The sequence below is a fragment of the Strongylocentrotus purpuratus genome, unplaced genomic scaffold, assembly GCF_000002235.5.
Source record: "Strongylocentrotus purpuratus isolate Spur 01 unplaced genomic scaffold, Spur_5.0 spur5_scaffold_1, whole genome shotgun sequence".
In the NCBI taxonomy this organism is placed as follows: Eukaryota; Metazoa; Echinodermata; class Echinoidea; order Camarodonta; family Strongylocentrotidae; genus Strongylocentrotus; species Strongylocentrotus purpuratus.
Genome location: NW_022145594.1, coordinates 4723003 through 4745394, shown reverse-complemented (window position 1 = coordinate 4745394; position 22392 = coordinate 4723003). Strand labels below are relative to the sequence as shown.

Below are 22392 nucleotides of genomic sequence, written 5' to 3'. Positions count from 1 at the left end.
CCGGCGTCTCAGTCCACTCTTACCCAATCTACATCCATGGAATGAGGTACATTAACACAACATTAATTCTTAAGTTGTCCAAAATGCAATTGGTTAACATATTTTCCCTTTTCCTTTTCCATTTTACCGTTTTCCCGTTTCAAACATAGCTAGCTTAATTGTTTATCCCGCGGTTGCTATGATACAAGTTCAAGAAAAGGCTAGTCTTTTATAAATGATGACAAAGGCCTTTGCTGTACCACGTCCTCTATGACCATCATCTACATTTGGAAGCACAATGCGAAGAAGTAGGTTGATTGATTTTCTGGCAACTGGCGCCATTGCCAGTTTTGACTTTGTATATGTGTAAGATCATTATGTTTTTTATTTCTTCGTTTTCGCTGTGTTTTGAGCCCCTTACCTACTCAACTTTAGTGAAGCTTAGTAATAAAACACACTACAATTAGAAAAATACAGATAATAATGATTATAATAATGGTAGTAGTTCGTTCCTCTATAGTGCTACAGCCAAACCTGTCTATATCGACCGCCCAAGGAAAACACAAAAAGTGGTCTTTGTAGACAGGTTCCTTTAGTACATGTTTCAATGAGAAACCATTTTCAAGGGAAACAAAACATGAGGTTGTTGTAGACAGGTGGTCTTTGTAGACAGGTTGTCACTATAGCAGGTTTGACTGTATATCCCATTCAAAGCTGATAATTACAGTAGATTAAGCGATACCTGGAAACTATATACAGTAACAATACAACATAGTTTAATAATAGATATGTTTTTTAAGATGTCTTCTTGACGGATTCAACAGAAGTACGCGAACGTCATTCACATGTTATTCATTACCAATCATTAATATCATGTTATATACATATTTACCACCTTTCACTCAATCTATATTTTTAAGAGATAAGAAATTTACAGCAGCCGGAAAATGTCAGTATCTTTTTCAGAAATCAAAATTAAGGTTTTTATGGATTTTATCGAATCTTTGTATAGATCTTTTGGATAAAATACAGGATTTGATGGTAGTGGTAGTGCCGTAGGAGATTTGCAATGAGCTGTTAATGTTGGTGCGATGGAAAGACTGGTCTGTTGATCATTGGTAAAGAGTACCTCATTGTTAATAAGCTCTCGAGCTTTAATTCACGGCCCATTCTGTCAAGTTCACTCTTATTTTATATTCTATATATTTTGTGTTCCTTGTCTTTTGTACCACTCTACTTTTATTTTATGTAAACTTGATCTAAACAAATCAAATCAGTATTAAGAGTTTACAGATTAAGTCAGGGTGAAAGGGATGTTGTTGGAAAACTAAATTGTTGATGAGGGTAGGCCATTTCTACAACTGATATCTCAATATTCTCTTTTTAAAACTTCACATTACAATGTTGTCAACCATGATTTTACTCTTATCTTCTAATGTAAAAAAACGTTTACCCTTTTAGCCCCTCTTGCCACAATCAATCTCCTACTTACTCCTATTTTCTGGACCCCTCCGAATTCCTCCCATCAGCATTTGATAAGGTCACGAGGTTTTATGTCAGACATGCGCACACATAAACACGATAGCCTCGATAATGAAAATGCTGTGAGGGCCTATGGAACATCAAATTGTTTCCAAACGTATCGAAATTGGAGGTAAATAAAGCACAATTTAGCTTGATGGCTTGTGCCTGGGGTACAACAGGGTCCTTAATTAATTTCAGTTGGCTTTTCCCACGCTGGCTAAACAGACCCAGACAGTGCATACTACACTGTTAGACAAAGGAGAGAATCTGTAAAATATTTGACATTTGAATGTTTATTCTATGTAACTGTTTTCTGAGGGTTGCAACAAGCATGATAAATGTTAAAGATCACCAGTTGTGACAAGAATAAGAAAAGAATTGAGAAACAAATATAATCGTTCATCCTTATACCGGGATTCGACCACTTAATAATGATTTATTTGAAATCCTTTATTTATTTAAAATAAATCAACGTTGATTTCTTCGAAAGTGTTTATTTGCCTTTTTTTCCTTAGAATTCACAAATAGGATATCAATAAATAGTACCAGCCTAGAATTTTGTATTACCTGTTATTCTATCACCAAAACAGGAAAAAAGACAAATTTAACTATTTTCCAGAGCATTCAAAATGTTATTTGTCGCTTTTATAGGGTGAAATTATTTTAAACAACTCATTGTTGCCATAGCAGTTATTGTTTCGCAGTTCAATTAAAGTTGAGATATATGCATCCTTCAGAACTTTCAATTACTTAAACAAATTCATCTCAGTTAACATTTAATGACTAGTATGAGAAGAGACAGTTAAGTTTGAACTCTGGATTGACATATGTTCTGCGCATGCTAAATGCTAATACTTCTTAGTACCAAAGATACTTAAATAATTTCACAAGAGTCAGCATCTTTAGAGGATAAATGATGAACCATTCGAAAGGACAGACTTTGCTATGAAAACCTACAACAACAAAACAAAAGTAAACAAAAAACATATGAAGTCCTTTAAGCTTTCTGGTCTGATCAGTCAAATACATGGAAAGCTTTCAAAGACGTTTTATACATCTTGGGTCAACTTTCTGGGTTAACGTTTTCGTGTTTTCTCTGGAAAAAACAAATCTTCAGAGATTCAAGGTGAGACGATCTCACTAATGACAATTTCGAAGATGATTCCGATGCAAGTCGGCTTACTAGAAGCGAATTAAATGCCACACAAAGATTCTTCCAATGCCTTATTACCATGGTAAAGACGTACCAAAGGGTTCAAGATCATTTAAGTGTTCCCGATGCAAGACTAACATCTAACTGTGTTAAAAAGGGTTGCCATGGAAGCAGGATAGCAACTACTAAAATCAACCTAACTTAGCCAATTAGGCCAGTTCACGGTTGCAGTCTGAGCATGAGCAGATAAAGGTCATTGCAGAAAAAATTGTGAAATACACGGAGACGGAATACTCGATACGTGCTCATGAAAGTTATGATCATTAATCATTATTCATTTATGCACAAGCAGAGCACTCCGTGATACACAGGTGGAAGTATTCCTTGAAAAGGGAGGGAAAAAAAGGCTAAGTATGTAGCATCTCCATCGCTGTAGGAGTGATTATCTCAAAATGTACAAAGTGAGACCTCTTCATGTTTTGAAGATCTGTGGATATTCGGGGTCATTGCAGTGATGTGCTAACCGAGGACTGGTCTATTTCGATAGCCTTGTGCGTCACCTGTAGGAATGTGCTAACCTGACAATGACGTAATCTGAACATGACTTCTATGGGATATACTATATAGTATATCAAAATTGCTCTTGAGTAGATTTTTCGAAATTAGTTGCGATCATGTTTGGAGCTAATCAAGAATGGAAACTGGAAATTTCACATAGCCATTGAGTTGCACAAAGCAACCCTTCCGTCTATCGCTGGCTATTGTTTTGTGCAAAACTGCACATGTGACAAACGAGCATTAACCGTGCAGAGTGGTGAGGAAAGCAATCAGAGTGTTAATGGACACCTCGCATTCCGTCCCTGTCTGAATTTGATTATAGTCGTGTTGGCTGGAGAGATGGGGACGAAGAATGACTGGTGATAATGCAACAGAAATCAAATTAGAGTATGGCACTATATGAAGAGTTTAATTCCCAATGGAGCTAAATCCATTTTTTGTAACTTCAGTGAAAAGGGGATTTTTTTTTTACCAGCTTTTGTACAGGCCTTTATGGAAAAGTGATATTAAAAGGTGCATTTTTTCATAATTGCTCCCAAAATTAGGTAAATACTTTTGTTGAGAGACAGGTTCTGAAGTGAACAATGTTATGATATCAATGACTCAATTTTATCAAAAGTAGATTTAGCTCCTTTTGGAATTAAACTCTTCATATACCTATCTCTGGGCACAACCTCCTAGTCCATCATTGCCTATTGTGATAATAATTACATTTGTCGATCTCCCAGAGCTTCCAGGGCCGTTGCCATGACTACCTCATATTCATAGTGTGAATTTTCTCTTTATTTATGGTTTAACCAATTTTGGGGGTCAGCTTTTGTTTGTTTTGGCTTTTAGCCTCTCCTCAGAGTTGTTGATTTAAATCGTATAATCTGAATTTATTTTGCTGCGATTTTTTTGGGGAAAAAGTGCCTGTTACAGATGCTGGGGCATCCTCTTTAAATAATTGATTTTTGTCCTTATTCAACATAAAGATATTAACCTACCTCGCTAGCGATACATTTATTCATACACGTAGCGGTCGCTATTTAGAAAATACGTAATTATTGATCTTTAACTATATTGCGACTTTTTTTCGGAAGGACGCTGACGAAAAGAATAAGAATGAAATACAGACAGGTGGACATATTGCTCAGAATGTTAGATTATTTAAATGGATAAGCCCGACAAAATGAAATACAATGATTGACCAAAAAAAAATACATCGCAGAAAACATGTGAATTTTGTTAATTCTATATTCACCCTTGATGATATGTATGAGAAAAGGTTTTAAGTAGAAATTATGAATCAACTATTCTTCTTGATTTGTTAATTGGCTAAAGGCGCAACGTCTTGTATCCTCTATGAAAGGCACTATACCATTTTTGCTATTTTGGGGGGCTATATTATGGACATAATCTACTATGAGATGTCAATCTTTCCTCTTTTCTTTCACAATACATATTCTATTAGAACCGAGGAAACGAGTTTATAAGAAAGAGAGAATTTTACAATGGGGATGCCGATAATTGGAGAAAGAAAAAAGAGTGACAGATATTAAAAGAAGGAGAGATAAGACAACTAGCCTCCTATCTATATTATATCTATATTCTATTTTCGTACTAATTTGATTTGATATTTTTTTCCTTCTCATATCTATTTAAAAAATAATGAGCAATACAAAAAGATTTTAGAATAATTCCAACCATCGTATGAACTTATGAGAGAGAGAAAAAAGACAGAAAGAGAAGGATGAGTGTGTGAGTGATAGAGAGAAAGAGACCGTGAGAGAGAGAGAAAGAGATGACGATACACAATCCTAATCAGAAATTTAACACCAAACTATCAACATTTCCCGGGGCGATGTTCTTGAAGAGCTTAACGACTGTTCTAATTCTGTCTGTACCACTGATTACATCAGATTTGACGAGCGTGTCAGCAATCGCTAATTGCAATTGTGGCACAGGTACTCCGCTGTTAAAGAGGAGGCTGGGTTCTGGTGATGAAGGCAAAAACAAACAATTTGTAAGCTTTCTCATTCGCATGACGTAAGTTTAGAAAAAAATTATAGGAAAAAGTATTTCCTGTTGAAGATTGCTCTGAAAGTTCACTACAACCCCCCCCCCTCCCCATAGTAATAATATGACGTGAAATAGCAGAAATGTTTGAAGCAAACATTCATTCGACATTTCTGTGTAGTCCCATACACCCACTCCTGTGTGTTGTGTATTTGTAGTCCCATATATCCATTCCTGTGTGTTGTGTGAGAGAGACTTTCAATTAGACAGGGTCAGTTTGTATCACTTTCATGATTTGCAAAAAGAACAGTACAGTTTACAGCATATTTATGAAGTATAGAATCAACCATACCCAATTGCTTTTAGACAGTTCTTCTCAGGACCTTGAAATATTACGTTATTTATAAGGTAGGCCTAATGTGCAAGGAAACCACTCCCCCTTTTCACTTAAAATTGTTGACAGTTTCATATTGCCACAAACCCTATTAGAAAACACCACACTAGCAATATTTTAATCATGAGAATGAATCACGACATTAACATCTCGCACGCCACTTTTATAAGTGAAAACCTCATGGTGTGTATTTTTTCTAATTTCACTTTGCACATTATCAAAACATGATCATTCTAAATATCGGGTAAGAAAGAAAAAGTATATAAACCGAGATCGTCTTTTAACATAAATTTAGCAAAAGTGACCCAAGTTGGGTATAATAATTACCTAAGTTGATTGGACACATATATCACTCATACTGCAGTTGTTAAGAGAAACATTATGGCTCGTCTTTCTTAACAATGTATAATTTTATACGATTCGCGTTCTAACTAAACAATAAAGTGAATGCAATAATTTGTAACGAAGCACTCAAAGATTTGTGCATTAAATTTGATTACATAATGAAAATGGCCTATGCTGATATCATCAAAGGGATTTTACTATGTGCCTGACTCGTGCTTAATCCTATCAACAAATGATCACCACAACCATAGCGATAATATTTGCCTTGCCTGCCATTTCATGCCCATGTCATTAGCGTGCTTTATAGCGCGTATCTTAGGCAACCAACCAAAATATACGTCAATACGTCCTATGATTGGCTAGCTGCTAATGACCACGTGATGATGTAGACTTCATGTCCGCCATATACCTACTGCCGGGTCGTGTTCCGATGCACTCACCGGTGCACTCATTAGTTGATTCAAGCACCTGTCCTTTGGCAAACAAATCAGAAAGCTATTTTTATCTTTCCTGATTTCTTTTTTTGGTTCGATATTACTTCCTCACTTTACCGTTAATGGAAAGGAATTTTCACAGAATCCCAAACAGAAATGACGTAGCCCTTCCCCGAAAAGAAATAATGATTACAACAAATATGCACGCTTGAAATTAAACGTCAGCGCCAAGAGAACTACTGAATATAATAGAGAGTTACTAAATGAATTGGAAGAAGAGAAGTTCTTAAAATTAAACGTTAGAACATTAAGGGTTAAATAAACATTTCTGCCATGTATTATTATTCAGAAGAACAGAACAGCACATGAATTGTATCTAAAATTTTATACTGGGCAAGTTAGTAAATTATGAGTGCTGTTTGCCTGGTATCTATTATAAAATATGGAAATGACATAATTGTTTTTTTAAAGAGGCATCAGCTTTCAGGTAAGTACGTGTAAAAAGAGCGCGCGATGCTGCATGTGCGCAAATTTGATACATTTCTTTGACTCATAGGTACCCTAATTTAAATTCGTCTATGGACATATAAGTTTCTGTGACATGGATTTAATTGAATACGTCTATGAACATTTGCCATGGTTAACCCGCGCTAGCAGCTAAGCGATATAGCCTCAATATAGATTCTCTCAGCTACTTCTATTGGCACGCAACAGGTATCATGACTATATTTAGCATCAATATCTTTAAATACGGATCATAACCAAATTAAACACAATTACCTTCAAAGAGAGAGTGGGGCTTCATATGTTGTACCCAAGGTTTAACTATGTTGTATTCACTCCACCCCCACGTTTCGAACGATGTAATCTTTCGAAAACCCCGCAGAAATCATGGTCTCTCATAGAAACGCGAATGTTAAGTCTGCTCAATGATACATACAGTGCGTCCCAGAAAAAACGAAACCAAGAATTATCGATGCTTTATCATAACTTAGTCACAATTACTAAATGATACATATTTGGAAAGCTTAGATCCTCCTCTTTCATTTGACGCAACTCATATAATACATATTTCACGCATGAGTGATTAAAATGAATTTGAAGATGGCTGATTGTCAACGAAACGGAGTTAAGTCTGTTGTCAATTCTGCATGTTGCTATGGCAGGCACCCAGTGAAAACGAATTCGTTTGATAAAATTATGGAAATGCAAGCACTACTTTAAACAAACAGAACTTTGTCATTCCTTGCTCATTTTTCCTGATTGAGGTGTCATATGAAAGGGCAGAAACTCAACTTTCTCGAAATGTGATTTTCTCCTTGAAATTCAGATACTTTTTGGTTTTCTCTCTTCAAATTCATTTTAGTCACCCATGCATGAAATATGCACAATAACGAGTTGCATCAACTGAAAGAAGAGAATCTAAGCTTTCCAAATATGTGTCATTTATCAATAATAAATGTGATTAAGTTATGATAAAACATAGATAATTCTCGATTTCATTTTTTTCTGGGACGCACTGTACATCAGAAAGCATTTAGCGAAGTCACGTAACGGTGTATGCCGTATGATGAGCACGGGAGATGACAATTAGCATGACTTGCGGAAAGTACTCGTACCTAATGGCCGAAGCATTGCCACTGGGGACTGATAACTATAGCGACATCATTTCAAATTGTGCTATTAGATAATGATAAACCTGATGATTTGTATCAAACATAACATGATACACACAAATTAATTTTAGTACATGTAATTGAGAAATGACAATATTGTAAAAGGTTAAATGTCAATGGGGAGAAACCGTAGTCAATAAACAACAAACTGCGTAATGTATATCACTGGAGTAAGTATGGGGGAAGTAAAGGGCTGCCTGAAAGGTTAGACCGATACAACTGAACGGATTGGATATTTAGAAAGATGATAACAGAACGTTTTTATGAGTGTGAGATAAAGATAATTAAATTTTGATAGATATTGGTATAAGAACAGGTGGTGAAGAAGGAGATGATAATTGGATGGCAGAAATCGAGAGTGAATGCAAATGAAATTTTAAAAAGGACATACCCAACAGTTTGTAATGTAAATCATTTTTCAAAGAAAGGAGACGCAAAAGACTGGACCAAAAGAAACGTTTTTCATGTGAAAATTAGAAGAGATAATGGATATGTGTGGGTGTGCTTGTATGCGAGTATATGACTAGCTGATTTGCACTAAATCTTCCACAAATCGGTGGACATGCTATATTGCATTTTACTTAATTAATTGTGGTTCCCCTTCATGATTCACTTTCTCCCCCCCCCCCCCCGCCCCCATAAAAGAACCCCGGGCTGCGCCTCTATTAGAAATAATTGAATAAATGTTCATGTTAAATTTCATTTAGTCTGTAAAAAAAAGTGGGACCTGGGAATGACAATTATCTCTGTATGTATGTACTCGCATGTTTATATGGCTAAATCTCATCTCTATTGTACATTGATGGAGTTTCGTAATGCAGTGATATCCTTTTTTACATCTCCATGAGGATTTTTAACGCTATTCATGGTGATCCTGCACTTTGTAAATAACTACTTCAGATCAATCATGTAGGTGTAGAGGTGTCCTCGATTGGATACGTCACTGGACTGTGGATCACATGTTTCGCGGTTTTGCCCTCGCTGCGGCACTAATCTCCTTTGGCAAGACATTATTCTACATTTGCCACACTCGACCCAGGTGAGGTAAATGGATACCTTGGTGGAATTAATTTCTTGAAATGCTAGAGCGCCATAATGGCAGCCATGCTACAGGAGAGGTCATAGTTGAAGAGCGCAATGAGTGTCAAGTCTGACAAACCTGAGCGCTATACAGGAACCCATTATTATTATTACTATTAATAATATCAATCTTATAACTACACTGTAAAAAATATATGTATTTTTACAGGAAAACAAATACAGATTTGTAACGTTTTAACTAAGTACAGCAATTCGGATGTATTTTTTACATATATCCCGTAAAAGTACTTTATTTTTATTGTGAGACTGATTTACATCAGAAATGTGTAATTTTAAGGCAAAATACAGGTACTAATACAGTTTGCCTGTAATTTTACAGATCTATCTCGTAAAAATACTTCATTTTTATTGCGAAACTGACTTACATCAGAAATTTGTAATTTTAAGGCAAAATATAGTACTAATACAGTTTGCCTGTAATTTTACAGATCTATCCCGTAAAAATACGTCATTTTTATTGTGAGACTTACTTACATCAGAAATTTGTAATTTTAAGGCAAAATAAGGTTACTAATACAGTTTGCCTGTAATTTTACAGATGAAATTGTTTACCTAAATGTATTTTTACAGATGTCTGTATTCGTACAACGATTTCTTAAATTGAATGGATATGGTGCAGTTTTACTTCGATGTGATTTAATTTGAATGCAGTTACTAGATTCTTTAACAAAATTCTGTTTTTATAATGTCGTTTTGATTGGACAGCATTTTACATTTCATGAAACTTATTTCACATATACTGTAGCATATTTACAGATTCCGTTTTCCAACTTTAAAATCCCAGACATGATTTCGAATAATTAGGCGTTACGAAGTAGAATAATTAAATTAAACGAGATTTAAAAGAAATTTAATATTGAAGTTTAATTTATATTCTACGAAGTCATATATGAGGAATCATGTCCCTCCCTGATTGAATGTTCTGTCAGTGTGACTATTAATACAATTGATTTTGTTGTCTTTTTCTCGCCCTTCTTCCACACCAGAGGGAGGCGAGTTGGCTCAGTCGGTAAAGCGTCCGTCTGTCGAACCAAAGATCCCGGGTTCGACTCCCACACAAGCGGATGACTGAAACCTGCGTTGTGTGTTAACGTGCCCCTTCCCTTGTTCATAGACGCAGGTTATGTCAAGTGGAAGACACTCCGTCCCTCGGATAGGACGTTAAATGAAGGCCCCGTGTAGAGAAGAGTCACTACCTTTGCACGTTAAGAACCCACTGCACTATTCGTATAAGAGTAGGGGGAAACCCCGGTGTAGTGGTCCACCTGCACACCCCCAGTATAGTACGATAATACTCTGTAAAGAGGTCTGTACTCAAAAGGAAGAAGGGAAAGCTGTAAACCAAATTAAAAAACTTCTGTATTTATACAACGTTTTTGTACTATATTTTTACATTCATTCTGTAAAATTACATGGTGGTGTAAACAAATAAAACAAAATTGCTTCAAATACAAATACACAAGAAGGTACTTCCACACCAAAGCTGTAAAGCAAATTAACAAACATGTTTTTATACAACATTTTTGTACTATGTTTTTACATTCATTCTGGTGTAATTTTAATCAACATACAATTTGTAAAAGAAAATACATGAAATGTTTGTAGGAGAAAATAACAACCAATCTGTATTTTTACAACATAATTTATGGCGACTCTGCTGCCAGCAGATTTGCTGTAAAATTACAGAGATTTTTTTTACAGTGTAGTAAATCGACGTACACCAACGAATTGAGACATAAAGAAACTTTTCGTATAGCATTCTTTAATTTAATTCAAAAGAATGAGAGTCGTAGTACCAATCATCTTTTTAGTTTTCAACTGTTTATTGTTTCCTTCATTATAATTAAGTTAATGAAGATTCACTCATGCGTCGAGTTAATTTCCGGATCAAGTTAATATGTTGACTTGCGTTTGGACACATAATACCGAAGGAGCGAGAGAATGATTTGTTAATGCTATTGGATTTTGTGCGTGAGCAATTCCCTCCCCTTGAATACAGAAATGAAAAATGAACACGAACTCATAACAATCTATACACAATTAATTCCGCACTAATGCAAATTCCCTGAGTTGCAATAACGAACCCTCGGAAAATCAAGGGCCTCCCCCTAGATACGCTAGAATCCCCCTATTAAACACTCCCTATTAATGGTGGTGTATAAATGTAGTTCTTTTTATTGCTGTTTGCAGAATCTCGAGACGTGCATAGGAAAAGAAATATCAGATGCAAGTCGAAAAAGACAAAGGATATGTTTTCTTTACTTTTATTCAATGTGTTTTCCCCATCAGATCTTATTTAGTGTATACCTTGACAACATCTGTAAGTTGATATTAAAGTAGAAATAAATATATATGTTTTTTTTTTTACTGCCATTTATCTCAAATCGGCAAAAGCTATGCATTCAACATCAAGAAGTTATGTTCTATTCATGTGACTACATGGAGAAACTAAAAGCTGTTGGAACAGGTTAATTATGTCGTACATTAGAATATTGCTGTGCTATGAGGTTTTGGAAAGATTAATATAAAAAAAAAAAGCAACTAAATCTTGCTGAGAATCTCATGGTCGAGCTGCACATAGAAATGGATATACGTTAGTTTGGCCATCCTTGAGCTACTCTTTATCATAATATTTTGAATATGAGAGCATTTACGAGCTAAGCCTTTTCTGTGATATGTCTGGTATACAAATTGACCCAACTGACATGAAAAGGCTGGCAAAGCTCACAATACTTTGTCATCTTTACCATGCAAATTTTAACCTTTTCGTTTGTAAGGTTGCTTGCGTGCAAGGCGAGGGGGGGGGGGGAGGGGGGTGGCTTATTCGACCATGTTAACATGTACCTATTATTCTTTTCTGACAGCATACAACATTTTAGCTGATTGGAGAAAATGATTCCAAAAGTAGGGGGGGGCTTATTCGACCATGTTAACATGTACCTATTATTCTTTTCTGACAGCATACAACATTTTAGCTGATTGGAGAAAATGATTCCAAAAGTAGGAATGAAATTTGCCTTCCATGCTCGATGGATAGTTACCATAGCAACGAAATAAACAACTGGGAATGGAAACCACATATGAAAATGGCTACGAATTAATTCAATGAACGGTTTATCATGAGCCTGTCTGTGTGGGAGAGTGGTATTGACAGTTGAACCTTTCTCGAGAGCATTCGTTGCTTAGCAGCACTGTTTGCAGCACCCGTGAATAAAGCAGAAATGTGATTACCAGTCCAATTTATCACCGTTCCTATATTGAAGTTTGAAAGGTTAGGTTATTGATTTACAGCGCTATCGAGGGAAACGGGGAAATGTCATATATGACAAATGTATTGCATCACACACCCTGATATCCTCTGGAATTGTATGTATCAGGTGGGGGGGGGGACAAAAGCAGGGGGAATAGTGCTAGTTCTAATACAGGTATTGATTATATCGTAGTGATAATGTTGATTTTATGTTTCAGATAATCAACTACAGAATGATGAATCGATCAATATGACGAATGAATTGCATCACAAACCGTGATATCCTCCTGGCAATGTATGAAATCGGGGGGGGGGACCCTTGTTATGTCTTGAGCTAACAAAAGCAGCGGGAGTAATACCAGTTTCAATTTAGATATTGATTATATCTAAATGCTAAATGTTGATTTTATGTCACAGATGATCAACGTTACGATGATGAAACGGATATAACATGGCAAGAGACCAACAGTGATTTTTATACCGAGTACCAAGGCAGTAATAAGCGGATTTAAATTGTACTGCAAATGCAAATGAGATTTTTGCTTCAAATTAACATAGTGATGTTACCAAGAAACTTTTCATGTAATACATGTTTGAAAATTGCCCGTTCATGAAAAATATAATATTGCAATTTTTACATTAGAGCGTTCATAAAATCCTTGTTTTCATTACGTGTAATAAATACACATCGCTTATTCAAGAACAGAATTGCAGACATATGTACTTCTTTCACATAATCATGGTGGTTTCCTTGTATTTTATGCATGTAAATATAAATAGTTCCCATTTGGTTTGAATGGACATTTTATTGATGATAAAACATTGAATACTTATATAAAGACTATTTCAGGAATAGAGCAATAACAATGAAGCAACATTGAAAACATTGGAACGTGAAGCATTGTAATTGCTCATGAGACATACTTAACCGCTCTTGAATTCGTTTTAATTAACGTCGTCACGACATACTAATGAAATAACTGTCAATTGCCCACTGCATATGAGGACTTGGAAAGCAATTATAATTAATTCCAATCTAATAGTATTGATGTTACTGATGAGACCATGAATGCAGTCTCCATTGCCGGGAAACGATGAATATTCAACTATGCCCAATACCGATAGGCCTTTTATCGATTTCATTTTCGTGCATCGCCCAAGGAATGACATAGATACAACTATAATACTAATATACTATTATAAAAAAATTCATCCACGAGTTGAGCATTTACTTAGGCTACTTCATAATAATAATAATGATAATAACAATAATGCCAATGACGATGATAGCCCAATAATAATAGCAATAGTAATAATAATGATGATAATGATAAAAATTATATTAAAAAATAATGATGATACTTATAATCGTCACCATGATAATAATAATATTAATAATACTACTACTGCTAATAATAATGATCATAATATCAACAATCATAGTGTACCATACAAATAAAACGTATATTAACAACAATCCCCTGTGCACTGTTACGGAGAGAAAGAAAAGACTAGCGAGGAGAAAGAGTTGCGCTTAGCATACGGTATACTCAATAGGTTAAACAAATCCTTAACTACGGTATTGTTTAGTGAAATACGCATTAGATAAACAAATCGCGAACCCTAAAAAAGGTTGTCAGAAGTCCCTCGAGACAGACGTGAACTTGCTGGCTCCATTTTTGTTAACTCCGGCCATTCCGATGTCTATTAGGTACGACTTAGTGGCAAAGCATAGTTAAGATATCAAAATATTACGCAATAAATTGTTAACATTCTCATGTTCACTTCCTAGCAATATTCAGAATCTTCTGTATTAACACAGTCTGAGATCTGGTTCATAGTGTTCCTTACCGAACGATAGTTACAACAACATTTATATTGCTTTGCTTGAATTGCCTAGAGCAAGTCAGACGCAAAAAGTGCCCTACAAAAATATTTAACTAAACTTGTAATAAACCCATTTTTCAGAGACATATACTTTGACCGAATATTGGACCAGCGAATGCTGCCTTCTAATCACCTTGGGAATTTTGGGAGGTAGTACATGCAAACAAACAGGACAGGTTCTTCTTTAGCATATGGCATTCAATTCTTTTCTACAATAAGTTCTTGGCTGACATATAGAATAACTGTCATCATTTTCTTCTACGCAAAAAGAAAGAAAAAAAAGATAGAAAAGAGAATTGTATTATCACCGGCCGTCGGAGTCTAGTTCGTCAAAACATTCGCGTGATTGGAATTCTCATCTACGGGTATCTACCTTTTTTATCATTAAGATATTCCTTCTTCTGTCTATTTCCCTATGGAATGAGGTAAGACGTTGCACGACATGCCCTAAATAAAACATGCCCTTGGGCGGTTTTCAAATGGCGTGTCTCTGATCAGAGAATAGAGATCACCTGGACGGCTTCTTTATGAGACTTTCGACATTTAGATTGAACTGAATAATATCTGCTACGAACATGATGAAAGAGATTGAAGCGTGTTGGCTTCTGAAATTATTTCCTTACCTGATAAAAAGATGGGAGTGCAAAGGATAGGTACGAGTAAGGAAAAGCCATTTCATTCAATTCGTAATTGATAAATCTTCGTTGCGTTTCATGAAACTAGTGCTGCATTTTACACAGTTCGAAGGGCTGCCTCCATTAAACAACATCTCTAAAGCTGGCTTAACATGTTTTCATACTCTTGTGTAACATTGAAACCATCTAAACAAACATCTATCGTATTCTTCCCTGAATACCTGTTTCTATGGGTACGGAAAAGTAGAATTTTCCAAATAAATCAAACGATAAAGTAGTGTACAATGAAGTTTGTCATTTCATCAGAAAACTACTGATTAAAAATTATTTCGGAATATCAACCTAAGACAATATGTTCGTCACCTATTGAAATGTGCAAACATTACCATGACGAATGACGTAATCCAAACATGATTTCTATGGGGCATAGAATAGGGTATTGAAATATTCTTTGAGTTGTTTTCGAGATCTTGTGGGGGCCATGCATATCCGATGATTGCAGTCAAATTCTTTCTAATGATCAAAGGATAAACCAGTTTTTGTTGATGTCTCATGAAAGAAATATACTTAATAAAATAATCTACCAGCTCTAAAAGCGGGGGGGGGGGGGGGTTAACAGCCGACAATGTACTGCAAAAAACACATCTTGTTTAGCATAAATCAACACGATGTGTGTTGAGGATTCGTGACCTGGCTTTATTCCTTTCCTTTAAAATTAAGATGTGATTAGCTTATTTTCATGCCAATTAACCAGATTTAATGAGATTTCATAGTGATGTAAATGGGTACTTTGTCTTTGGAAAGCTAGAGCGCCGTAATGGCAGCACAGCTAAAGCAGGGATAATAATCTTCAAGTTTGGAAGCGCTTAGTGATTGCAATAAGCGCTATATAAAAACTGAATATTATTATTAGTAGTAGTATTATTATTATTACTGATAGGACTACTCTGTAAGTAATCATAATTTTAATTTTTGGTAATATTATGTTTTTTGTGATAATTATCCATATAGAAATATGATTCTAAAAGAAATGTTAATTATGTTATACAAATTATTAGTTAATAATTTGAAAGTGTATGAATATGACAATTAGAAAAATGGTTATACATGCGTTTATCTCAATGAGTACAACATGTATTATTTTACTATTATTTGATACTACTTGTTAAGTTGATTAGAATCATTAATTAAAATGAAGATAACTTAAAGTCAAGATTTTTTATATTCTTGTACGTATATATAATTTGTAAACTGAATCGTGAGCCTCAGGACTTTGAACAATGAACCAGAATTGAATTGAATAGAGAATCATATTGGATCATCGTGGCGGTGAACTCAATTTTCATTATTGATCATTGCTCTGATATTATGACATAATAAAATCCGTATCTAAAGACAGTAAATTTCAACTGCTCCTAAGGGAACGTTGGAGAAATAATATTTATGATGATGACGTCAACTCAAGTGAGTAAACAAAATTAACGTTATGACATGTAATATGCAGATTCACGTATCTACCCCCCCCCCCCCCCTGAACAAAACTTAAAAACAAAAGCTTCACATGTCATACGCATGACATCAATAGTTCATCGAAGATTTCACATAAGGGCTCGGGTTAGAGAGCCTATGTAGCCCGTAGAGACACGCGTCGCCTTTTTCGGTCAAAATTATGACCGTGATGACGCATGAATAGTATCATGTTTCAGAAACAATACAGGTCCTATCAATGAACCCTGTGGTACAATCACATGTTAGAAAGACATAAGGCGTTATTGGTTAAAAACAGGTAATGGATAGAGAAGCTTACCTTTTGTAGAGAAAAACGTGTGTAATATCCGATCTGTTTTCTTGCGAAACGTCAGCTTGACGTGAGCGGTGGAGGAGGAAGCTATTAACCACGGGGCGCGTTGTGAACACGCTGTCTATCAGGGAGCTGGATGCGGTAGCCGTGAAACCAAATGAGAGAATAACAAACAGAGACAGCGCATGAGAGTGAGGAATGGAACGAGTTATTGAGAGCGACAGTATTAAAAATGGAAATTTAATTAAGATAGATGGGAGCCATGGCGACCCGTACTGTGTTTCGACTGGTTTCTATTGACTTTCAACAAATGAGATGGAGAGAGAAAGATAGAGTGGGCGAGAAAGGGACGGGAAGAGATTATTGCGAAGGGAACATGAATAGATAAAGGGTCGAATACTAGGAAAGTGTGGAAGAGAGAGAGAGAGAGTGAGATATGATTATAGACTAGAGAATTGATGGTATACAATTACATTACAATACAAACATGATATAAGAGATGATATTTTAATGATTTGAATGAAATCAATAAAGAATATTGAAGAACAAATAGATGAAAAGGTTGATAGCTTTCTTGGGAAAAGGAAGAAGAAATAGAGAGAAAAGAGTGCTAGGGTGACATAGATAGAAAGAGAAAGAGAGAGAGTGTGAAGGAAAGAATTTCACATCTCCAACAACAGATAAATGCTAATAATACTTTGATTTAAAGATGATGAAGATAATACTGTAATGATAATATTAATAATATAAAGTGATAATAGGGCGCAAACTATATCCTAGAATTTTCTATGCGCTTTACAAATTTTTCTGTGAAATAATGCAAAACATAAGTTCTAAGTAATATAATTATGATCATACAGGATTGTAAAACGCATAATCCTTTCATCATATTGACTTTTATATATTGATAAATTTTCTTGGGCAGCATCAGAATAACGCATTGCACGTTTGATTCATTGAGCCTCGAACCGTGTAGTTAGTGGAGCCAAAAGGGTGATGCATTATTAATAATGTGCAATCACAGACACAACCGTTACTATGTTACAGACACGCTCAGACCCAAACCCCCTTTGTATATACATATATATTTGTGTTACTATGTACATCACAAACATGGTGAATTTATAAAAGTCGGTATCGTAGGGATGGTTATACTCGTCAGCTTTACATCAACGCATATTTTTTTTAAGGGATTGGGTATATTTGTCTCAGATTCTAAACAAATTCCTGGATATTTGCTCATGCTGCAATCATAATTATAAATATTAAGGTCAGTCAGAAATCCCATGACATTTACAAGCCGATCGCCCGTCTGATTATCAAGATATTTATGATTGGAATTCGAAATTTCCAAAAAATCGTTTTCTCAACGTTTTTATAACATTGAGAAATGTTGTAAAATATAGTCTATTTGGGAAAAATGAGTATGGTAAAACCGTCACTTGATTTGTTTTACTATTTTGAGGCACTTCATGATCATTTTGAAGCGCAATTTATTTTTAGGGCTTCAATGCTACATCATATTACAGACGCTGATAACACATAGGGCCGTGCATCTCAGATTTAACATTGTTAAACGATGCCTTTAAGGTCTGCTTGTATGTTTTCAACATTCTAAATCATGTGGCACCTGAAGATCTTAATGCATCCTCCAAATTCACACACCAGCTCGTAAACTTTGCTCACCAACTGACAAATGTAGACTAATAATTCCCAAATGCAAACTCTCATCTGCCGGAAAATGCTTTAATGTGGCTACTTCGAAAACATGACACAATATCCTACTTTCCACAAGAGTATCAAACCTGGCTTGTCTCTTTCGAAAGTTCACTTAAAACATATTTCTTCTCTCATTTACTTAAATACGATTAACCTATTTTTTACAAATGTGTGAATTTCATATTTGTTTTTCACATTCTGTATTTTTCCAAGCGCTAATATTTGTTTAACGCTCCTAGATGATCGATATTATTGTATTATTATATTAAAGGTATGATACAATAATATATCGACTTTACAAATCTTCTGCGTTATTACGTCTAATTTTTTGTGTGTAAATACACGAAATTATTTATTTTCTATATAGGGCTTCTGACTTCACATATCGGCTCTATCATATTCATCTATTCGCTTTCCCTCTTGTTCTCAACGAAATCATTTCTTTTCTAAAAGAATATGTACTGCGTTATTAAAAAAGCAACTTAGCCATAAAACCAAATACTATAAGAAAGTTCGTAGAATAGATTACCTGCGCATGATACTGAATACATGTACATTAAAGTTTTGTTATCATAATGATATTAACAATAAAATTTTTGATTACACAGGGAAGCTTCTTTATTAAGTGATCGTGGGCATGACTTATATTCAATTATATACCTCACTTAAGAAATCCAGCCATCTGATTGGTCGAAATTGCAGTCATGGTTTTAACCATTCCCGTAAATAAACGAAAATGCCAAACCCATGTAAAAGTTCGAGGGTAAAATTCCAGTTACCGGGAAAAATAGTTCAGTCTTGCTGAAATACCCATTGGTTCAGAGTTAAAAACTGGTTTGAGCGATCGCGGATACCACACATACGTGTACGTGTGCGGAGAATTGGTCGCTAGCTTAATTAACCGATTTTTAATATAGCACAGCGCATACGACCGACCGTACGGCAATCTCGATCGTACTGAATTCCAAACAAGGCAAAAATGGCAGAAGGAACTCTCCCAAGATTTCAACTTCTTGATGATGATCAAATGCAAGACTTTATTAATTCTGCTGACAACAAGAACACCAAAAGGGTACGTGAAATTCTCTATAAAAATATTGTGTGCTAAAATTCTTCCCATAGAGATTGCACACATCTCTATGCAGTCCAAGTGCATTGCGCACTCATGCTAAATTGGTCGATGTTTTAATTACCAAAATGAGATTCAAACCAATATTGCCCGTAAACCTGAAGGTGATACTCAAAGTGAGGTGTCATATGAAAGCGCAGGTTTTTCTCCATATTCCCCACAGGGGCCCACCCCCCCTCCCAATTTTAAAAATATCTTGCTTAGAGTCAGACTAGAAATAAACTCTCAAAGATACACTCATAACAAACAACCGTGCAGATGAACTAGAGAAAGGCCGAGGTGGTGTCATAAGTTGACACTTTTTTCTTGAGCGTATAAAAACAACTATTTCTCTCAAAGCAGTCATTAATACTATAATATCAAATGGACTGATTTAGGTTTGGTTGTAAAATTCAATAGCACATTCTGTAACTAAAATATCAATTGGGGATGACAGAAGTACGAAAATAGGTGGCAATCATTTTGAATTGTGCGTTAAATTAATCCAGATTCGAGTAATTATGGATACTGCGTGATGATCTAATGATCTTCATTCGATATGGTTGCTATGGACTTCGTAATCAAATGAAATACCTTTGGGATCTAAATGATATCAATTAGCGGAGATATCATCGAGCCGTAGTCTTGTGTCCTCCGAGATGTACAAATATTGATATTCCTTGATGAGACTAAATTAGCAGGCAGGCATCCTGGTGCCTTCGTTTGCTTGCATTGTCTGCATTTCTATAGTTTCACTGACAACAGTTTTTTCGTCTTGGTTATGACTCGTTTTGCTACTGTATTTCGTATTGTAACGGATTTGTACTGCATCAGTGTAAATTCAAATATTTTATTCTCATGTGCGCTTCGTATTTGTGTTTTTCTTTTAGGACTTTTATTCGGCCCTAGACCGGCAAACCAGAGAAACCATCTTCTCAAGAAAATGTAAGAGCACACAAAAGACGAGTAAATGCAAAAAGTTAGAAGTTATTTTCGGAAAGATTTCGAAAAGAACGCTAAAAACAAACTTGGTCATGTAACTGGAAAGAACATGAAACAGAAATATCCTTCTTCTGTATATTTCACGAAAATGATTTTCCTCATGCCTTTACAAAAAAAAATCATGATGCTAGCGTATCAACGAATGACTGCATTTAACTTCCTTCGTAACATGAAGAACTAAGATTATCGGGATTAAATCAAGGGATGTATGTCATTTCTTTCAAAATTGGAAACACGGAATATTAAGGGGAAAGGGTTTAGATGGTTTTAATCACGGGATTGTACGTTTAAACCAACTAGTACCTACATTTCAAATACATAAATCTAGCGAAAATAGTTGTATAATTACTCATTAACGACAAAAATGTATAATGTCCTTGAAGCGATTGTATAACGTATTTTCGAAGGTTCATAATACTTCATAATACAAAAATGAAATAGGGTTTATAATTCCAAAAGTTCTTGATTCCGAATGACTCATGAGTCACATGTTATGTTCGGAATAACAAATTCTTATTTCATCTTTGGAATTACCAACATTCGAAACATAATGAACCCTGTTTCACAACCGGAGCTTTGAACCCTCGGATTAACGAACCTTCGGAATAACTTAAGAACTGTTCGGAATTATGAACACTATAACATGTTCGGAGTTGCGAACCCCCTTTAATATGGAAAATTTCTATTTTGGAAATACGAACCTTTGGAATAATGAAGCTTCGGCAAAACCAGTGCAAGCCGGTAAAGAAACCGCTATAGCGCTGCTATACATTGTAGCGTTTAGAGACGGTCGACATAATAGGACCATGATCATCATTAAACCCCTCTATCTGCTAACTTATCACGATAATTAAATCGGTCAACGAGAACAATGGTGATAGCTAGTCGCTGTTATGTGACAAATTAAGTAAATGATTGCAGGCATTGTTCCAGGAATCAATATCGTTCATAACCCATCATCTTCACTTTAAAAACCAATATGTATGTAAATGATTGTCTTTATCCAACGAGTTATCGGCAGCTTGACAGATGAAACAAGGGGAAATGGAACTCGGTCCACTTTCCCATTTACTCAACACCTTAATGCCTAGGGGAGGCATTGATATCCAATTAAAAGCTGATTGTGTTATAACGCCTATTCACTCGAGAGAGATGGAAGCGATAGGTAAAGTGTAAATTTATGCATGGGAAATAGCACTTTGGCTCACAGCAGACTGATAAGTCAAGAATCAAGGAGCTTTCTTAAATCCCGATTCACTTTTTTTCGCGGCCGATATCTGGCAAATTATTATTTATCAGACCTATAGATACATGTAAAGACCTTCCATTTCCGTTTACTTTTCAAGGAATTGCGTTTATTCAAATCAGGACGGCCTATCGGAGAATTTTAAAAAAAATCTAAAAAATAACTAACATGTACAAAACAATACCAAAACAAATCTGCATAGCTTCGTGATGTAGAAACACATAACAGAAACCAAAATAAACGCCATCAAAGAAAGAGATGTCCATAAACTACGTTAAGTTCGAGGCCAGAACTGAATTTCAATCCATGCTGCGATATCGATGTAATCCATAGAAACAAGCAATGTTAAACTTTTCTCTCCATAGTTATTTGCTGTTATTGTTTGCTTGATTTGATTTGTTTTGTTTCCCACCAAATGAATAATGAAGTTTCATCATTATCAAGTATAAATATAATGAAGATTAATGTGTAATGAATCTCACAATTAAAGATTTATACTAAAACAAAAGGAGACGAAAATGGCGGATCTTTTAATGTTTATTGACGAGATGGCGCTTACAACGTGACTAAATCAACGCGTGC

At 35.3% G+C, this 22392-nt stretch overlaps 1 protein-coding gene across 1 annotated transcript in view; it reads right to left on the bottom strand.

Annotated features, from left to right (window-relative positions):
• The window catches only part of LOC100890539 (adhesion G protein-coupled receptor B1), a 35831-nt gene extending 18956 nt beyond the window's left edge, over positions 1–16875 (bottom strand). Inside the window, exon 1 of the mRNA XM_030978190.1 lies at positions 16742–16875. The gene's annotated coding sequence lies outside the window, so the exon portion shown is untranslated. The remainder of the gene's footprint in view (positions 1–16741) is intronic.
• Between the last annotated feature and the right edge of the window lie 5517 nt (positions 16876–22392).